This window comes from Arachis ipaensis, chromosome B7, assembly GCF_059453495.1.
Source record: "Arachis ipaensis isolate K30076 ecotype BB chromosome B7, ASM5945349v1, whole genome shotgun sequence".
Classification (NCBI taxonomy): Eukaryota; Viridiplantae; Streptophyta; class Magnoliopsida; order Fabales; family Fabaceae; genus Arachis; species Arachis ipaensis.
In genome coordinates, this window is record NC_142442.1 from 51,477,501 (window position 1) to 51,485,000 (window position 7,500).

At 37.6% G+C, this 7,500-nt stretch overlaps 1 non-coding gene across 1 annotated transcript; it reads right to left on the reverse strand.

The window, feature by feature from the left end:
- Positions 1 to 3,338: 3,338 nt before the first annotated feature.
- Positions 3,339 to 3,446, reverse strand: LOC148551151 (small nucleolar RNA R71). Its single transcript, XR_015893115.1, has one exon. It is a non-coding gene; the product is annotated as a small nucleolar RNA R71 (small nucleolar RNA).
- Positions 3,447 to 7,500: the final 4,054 nt, after the last annotated feature.

The following is a 7,500-nucleotide window of genomic DNA, read 5'->3' on the forward strand; positions in this document are numbered from 1 at the left end:
CTAAGATATTCATTCGCACTTCAACGTGAATGTGATGAACGTGACAATCATCATCATTCCCTATGAACGCGTGCCTGACAACCACTTCCGTTCTACCTTAGATTGAATGAGTATCTCTTGGATCTCTTAATCAGAATCTTCGTGGTGTAAGCTAGATTGATGGCGGCATTCATGAGAATCCGGAAAGTCTAAACTTTGTCTGTGGTATTCCGAGTAGGATTCTGGGATTGAATGACTGTGACGAACTTCAAACTCGCGAGTGCTGGGCGTAGTGACAGACGCAAAAGGATAGTAAATCCTATTCCAGTATGATCGAGAACCTCCAAGATGATTAGCCGTGCTGTGACGGCGCATCAGACCATTTTCACAAAGAGGAATAGGATGCAACCATCGACAAGGGTGATGCTTCCAGACGATTAGCCGTGCTGTGACAGAGCATTTAGACCATTTTCCCGAGAGGATTGAAAGTAGCCATTGGCACCGGTGACATCCTTACAAAAAGCTAGCCATAGAAAGGAGTAAGACTGATTGGATAAAGACAGCAGGAAAGCAGAAGTTCAGAGGAACGAAAGCATCTCTATGCGCTTATCTGAAATTCTCACCAATGATTTACATAAGTATTTCTATCCTTATTTTATTTATTATTTATTTTCAAAAACTCCATAATCAATTATTATCCGCCTGACTGAGATTTACAAGGTGACCATAGCTTGCTTCATACCAACAATCTCCGTGGGATCGACCCTTACTCACGTAAGGTTTATTACTTGGACAACCCAGTGCACTTGCTGGTTAGTTGTATCGAAGTTGTGACAAATTATGAATTGAGATTAGAGCACCAAGTCTTTGGAGCCATTACCAGAGATCACAATTTCGTGCACCAAGTTTTTGGCGCCGTTGCCGGGGATTGTTCGAATTTGGACAACTGACGGTTCATCTTGTTGCTCAGATTAGGTAACTTTCTTTTCGTTTTGTTTTCAAAAAAATTTTCAAAAATATTTCAAAATTTTCTCACCTGTTTTCAAAAAAAGAGAAAAAAAATATGTTTTCAAAAATATATTTTTCTTCAGAATTTTTAAGAATGAATTCTAGTGTTTCATGAAGCATGTGAAGCCTGGCTGGCTGTAAAGCCATGTCTAAATTCATTTGGACTGAGGCTTCCAATTTGTTATCAAGAGCAAGCTAGTTGTTGCTAATCCATCTGCTGCTGTTCCTGATTTACATACTAAAGCTTGGCTGGCTATTAAGCCATGCCTGACCCTTTGATTGGAGCTTTAGACTAAAGAGCATAAGATTCCTGGAATTCATATTAAAAATTTTGGAATCCTTATTTTTCTCTTTCTAAATAATTTTCGAAAAAATCCAAAAAAATTAGAAAATCATAAAAATCAAAAATATTTTGTGTTTCTTGTTTGAGTCTTGAGTCAATTTTTAAGTTTGGTGTCAATTGCATATTCATCTTGCATTTTTCGAAAATTCATGCATTCATGGTGTTCTTCATGATCTTCAAGTTGTTCTTGGTAAGTCGTCTTGTTTGATCTTGATGTTTTATTGTTTTGTGTTGTATGGTGTTTTTCATATGCATTTTTGAATTCTTAATGCCTAAGCATTAAAGATTTCTAAGTTTGGTGTCTTGCATATTTTCTTTGCAAAAAAAAAAATTTCAAAAATATGTTCTTGATGTTCATCATGATCTTCAAAGTGTTCTTGGTGTTCATCTTGACATTCATAGCATTCTTGCATGCATTCATTGTTTTGATCTAAAAATTTTCATGCATTGCATCTTTTTCATGTTTTCCCTCTCATCATAAAAATTTCAAAAATCAAAAAAATATCTTTCCCTTTCTCTCTCTTAAAATTTCGAAAATTAGATTTGACTTTTTTAAAAATTTTTAAAATCTAGTTGTTTTATGAGTCAAATCAAATTTTCAATTTAAAAATCTCATCTTTTTCAAAATCTTTTTCAAAAATCAAAATCTTTTTCATTTTTTTTAGTTATTTTCGAAAATTTTAAAAATGTTCTTCAAAAATCTTTTTCTTATCTTTATCTCCTAATTTTCGAAAATAACATCATCAATTAATGTTTTGATTCAAAAATTTCAAGTTTGTTACTTACTTGTTAAGAAAGATTCAAACTTTAAGTTCTAGAATCATATCTTGTGATTTCTTGTGAATCAAGTCATTAATTGTGATTTTAAAAATCAAATCTTTTTCAAAACTAATTTCAATCATATCTTTTCAAAAATATCTTCCTATCTTATCTTTTTCAAAATCATATCTTTTTCAAAAAAAAAAATTTGATTTTAAATATCTTTTCTAACTTCTTATCTTCTCATCTTTTAAAAAATTGATTTTCAAATTTGTTTCAACTAACTAACTAACTTTTTGTTTGTTTCTTATCTTTTTCAAAACTACCTAACTAACTCTCTCTCTCTCTAATTTTCGAAAATATCTTCCCTCTTTTTCAAAAATTCTTTTTAATTAACTAATTATTTTAATTTTTGATTTTTTTTATTATTTTCGAAAATTACTAATCTTTTTCAAAAACTATTTTCAAAAATCACTAACTCTTCTTCAAAAGTAATTTTCGAAAATCCTCTCCCTCTCTCATCTTATTCTAATTATTTATTCATCTACTAACACTTCTCTTCATCTCACATCACTGCTCCTATCCTTACTCTTGTGTTTGGATTCTTCATTCTTCTTCACCCCTATTCCTTTTCTTCTTCTACTAACAGTAAGGAACGTCTTTACTGTGACATAGAGGATTCCTCTTCTTTTCTTGTTCTCTTCTCTTTCTTATGAGCATGAACAAGGAAAAAGGCATTCTTGTTGAAGCTGATCCAGAACCTGAAAGGACTCTGAAGAGGAAACTAAGAGAAGCTAAATTACAACAATCCAGAGACAACCTTATTGAAAATTTCGAACAAGTAAAGGAGATGGCAGCCGAACCCAACAACAATAATGCAAGGAGAATGCTGGGTGACTTTACTGCACCAAATTCCAATTTACATGGAAGAAGCATCTCCATTCCTACCATTGGAGCAAACAACTTTGGGCTGAAACCTCAATTAGTTTCTCTGATGCAGCAAAACTGCAAGTTTCATGGACTTCCATCTGAAGATCCTTTTTAGTTCTTAACTAAATTCTTGCAGATCTGTGATACTATTAAGACTAATGGAGTAGATCCTGAAGTCTACAGGCTCATGCTTTTCCCTTTTGCTGTAAGAGACAGAGCTAGAATATGGTTGGACTCTCAACCTAAGGATAGCCTGAACTCTTGGGATAAGCTGGTCAAGGCTTTCTTAGCCAAGTTCTTTCCTCCTCAAAAGCTGAGTAAGCTTAGAGTGGATGTTCAAACCTTCAGACAGAAAGAAGGTGAATCCCTCTATGAAGCTTGGGAGAGATACAAAAAACTAACCAAAAAGTGTCCTTCTGACATGCTTTCAGAATGGACCATCCTGGACATATTCTATGATGGTCTGTCTGAATTAGCTAAAATGTCATTGGATACCTCTGCAGGTGGATCCATTCACCTAAAGAAAATGCCTGCAGAAGCTCAAGAACTCATTGACATGGTTGCTAATAACCAGTTCATGTACACTTCTGAGAGGAATCCTGTGAGTAATGGGATGCCTATGAAGAAGGGAGTTCTTGAAATTGATACTCTGAATGCCATATTGGCTCAGAATAAAATATTAACTCAGCAAGTCAATATGATTTCTCAGAGTCTGAATGGAATGCAAGCTGCAACCAATAGTACTCAAGAGGCATCTTCTGAAGAAGAAGCTTATGATCCTGAGAACCCTGCAATAGCAGAGGTGAATTACATAGGTGAACCATATGGAAACACCTATAATCCATCATGGAGAAATCATCCAAATCTCTCATGGAAGGATCAAAGGCCTCAACAAGGCTTTAATAATGGTGGAAGAAACAGGTTTAGCAACAGCAAACCTTTTCCATCATCCACTCAGCAACAGACAGAGAACTCCGAACAAAATACCTCTAATTTAGCAAACTTAGTCTCTGATCTATCTAAGGCCACTGTAAGTTTCATGAATGAAACAAGGTCCTCCATTAGAAATTTGGAGGCACAAGTGGGCCAGCTGAGTAAAAGGATCATTGAAATCCCTCCTAGTACTCTCCCAAGCAATACAGAAGAAAATCCAAAAGGAGAGTGCAAGGCCATTGAATTAAATACCATGGCCAAACCTGTAAGGGAAGGAGAGGACGTGAATCCCAAGGAGGAAGACCTCCTGGGACGTCCAGTGATCAATAAGGAGTTTCCCTCTGAGGAACCAAAGGAATCTGAGGCTCATCTTGAGACCATAGAGATTCCATTAAACCTCCTTATGCCATTCATGATCTCTGATGAGTATTCCTCTTCTGAAGAGAATAAGGATGTTACTGAAGAGCAAGCTGCCAAGTTCCTTGGTACAATCATGAAGCTGAATGCCAAATTATTTGGCATTGATACTTGGGAAGATGAACCTCCCTTGTTCACCAATGAACTAAGTGATCTGGATCAACTGACATTGCCTCAGAAGAAACAGGATCCTGGAAAGTTCTTAATACCCTGTACCATAGGCACCATGATCTTTAAGGCTCTGTGTGACCTTGGTTCAGGGATAAACCTCATGCCCCTCTCTGTAATAGAGAAACTGGGAATCTTTGGGGTGCAAGCTGCTAAAATCTCATTAGAGATGGCAGACAGTTCTAGAAAACAGGCCTATAGACAAGTAGAGGACGTGTTAGTAAAGGTTGAAGGCCTTTACATCCCTGCTGATTTCATAGTCCTAGATACTGGGAAGGCTGAGGATGAATCCATCATCCTAGGAAGACCTTTCCTAGCCACAGCAAGAGCTGTGATTGATGTTGACAGAGGTGAACCAGTCCTTCAATTGAATGAAGACTCCCTTGTGTTTGCAACTCAAGGTTATCCCTCTGCAACCATGGAGAGGAAGCATGAAAAGCTTCTCTCACTACAGAGTCAACCAGAGCCCCCACAGTCAAACTCTAAGTTTGGTGTTGGGAGGTCACAACCAAATTCTAAGTTTGGTGTCAAACCCCCATATCCAAACTCTAAGTTTGGTGTTGGGAGGTCTCAACAAAGCTCTGCACATCTGTGAGGCTCCATGAGAGCCCACTGTCAAGCTATTGACATTAAAGAAGCGCTTGTTGGGAGGCAACCCAATGTTTATTTATCTAATCTTTATTGTTTTTCATGTTTTATTAAGTTCATGATCATGTGAAGTCACAAAAAAAAATAGAAAAATTAAAAGCAGAATCAAAAACAGCAAAAAAAAAATCACACCCTAGAGGAAAACCTTACTGGCGTTTAAACGCCAGTAAGAAGCATATTTTGGGCGTTCAACGCCAGAACAGAGCATGGTTCTGGCGCTGAACGCCAGAAAGGGGCAGCATCTGGGCGTTTGAATGCCAGAAATGCACCCTGGAGAAGAGCTGGCGCTGAACGCCCAGAACAAGCATGGTTCTGGTGTTCAACGCCAGAAATGGGCCACAAATGGGCGTTCAACGCCCAAAACAAGCACCAATCTAGTGCTGAACGCCCAGAGTTGTGTGCAAGGGCATTTTGCATGCCTAATTTGGTGCAAGGTTGTAAATCCTTGAACACCTAAGGATTTGTAGACCCCACAGGATCACCTCAGGATCTGTGGACCCCACAGGATCCCCACATACCTCCACTCACCTTACCTCCTCATAATCCTATATCTCCCTCTCTCTCCATTCATGATCATCCCTTCTGTTTTCCATTTACCACTCACATCCATACACCCACCTACCTTCAAAATTCAACATCTCTCTCCCACCCAATCCCACCTATATGGCCGAATACACACATCCCCCCATCTCCTCCATATCTTCTTCTTCTTCTTCTTCTATTCTTTCTTCTTTTGCTCGAGGGTGAGCAACATTCTAAGTTTGGTGTGGTAAAAGCATAAGCTTTTTGTTTTTCCATTACCATTAATGGCACCTAAGGCCAGAGAAACCTCAAGAAAGAGGAAAGGGAAGACAATTGCTTCCACCTCTGAGCCATGGGAGATGGAAAGATTCATCTCACAAGCCCATCACTAAGAAAAGGATGGAGCAAACAAGAGAGCCCACTGATGGAGCTCAAGAAAAACATAAGGAAGCTCATCATCAATAAATCCTTGAGATACCTCAAGGGATGCATTTTCCTCCACAAAACTATTGGGAGCAATTCAACACCTCCCTAGGAGAATTAAGTTCCAACACGGGACAATTAAGGGTGGAACATCAAGAGCACTCCATCATCCTTCATGAAATAAGAGAAGATCAAAAAGCAATAAGGGATGAGCAACAAAGACAAGGAAGAGACATAGAAGAGCTCAAGGACATCATTCGTTCCTCAAGAAGGAAACGCCACCATCACTAAGGTGGACTCATACCTTGTTCTTACTTTCTCTATTTTTCGTTTTCTTTATGTTAAGTGCTTATATATGTTTGTGTCTTCATTACATGATCATTAGTATTTAGTAACTATGTCTTAAAGTTATGAATGTCCTATGAATCCATCACCTCTCTTAAATGAAAAATGTTTTAATTCAAAAGAACAATAAGTACATGAGTTTAGAATTTATCCTTGAAATTAGTTTAATTATATTGATGTGGTGACAATGCTTCTTGTTTTCTGAATGAATGCTTGAACAGTGCATATGTCTTTTGAAGTTGTTGTTTTAGAATGTTAAATATGTTGGCTCTTGAAAGAATGATGACTAGGAGACATGTTATTTGATAATCTGAAAAATCATAAAAATGATTCTTGAAGCAAGAAAAAGCAGCAAAGAACAAAGCTTGCAGAAAAAAAATATAATATAGGCGAAAAAAAAAGAGAAGAAAAGAAAAAGAAAAAGCAAGCAGAAAAAGCCAAAGCTCTTAAAACCAAGAGGCAAGAGCAAAAAGCCAATAACCCTTAAAACGAAAAGGCAAGGGCAAATAAAAAGGATCCCAAGGCTTTGAGCATCAGTGGATAGGAGGGCCTAAAGGAATAAAATCCTGGCCTAAGCGGCTAAACCAAGCTGTCCCTAACCATGTGCTTGTGGCGTGAAGGTGTCAAGTGAAAACTTGAGACTGAGCGGTTAAAGTCAAGGTCCAAAGCAAAAAAAAAGAGTGTGCTTAAGAACCCTGGACACCTCTAATTGGGGACTTTAGCAAAGCTGAGTCACAATCTGAAAAGGTTCACCCAATTATGTGTCTCTGGCATTTATGTATCCGGTGGTAATACTGGAAAACAAAGTGCTTAGGGCCACGGCCAAGACTCATAAAATAGCTGTGTTCAAGAATCATCATACTGAACTAGGAGAATCAATAACACTATCTGAACTCTGAGTTCCTATAGATGCCAATCATTCTGAACTTCAATGGATAAAGTGAGATGCCAAAACTATTCAAGAGGCAAAAAGCTACAAGTCCCGCTCATCTGATTGAAGCTATGTTTCATTGATAGTTTGGAAT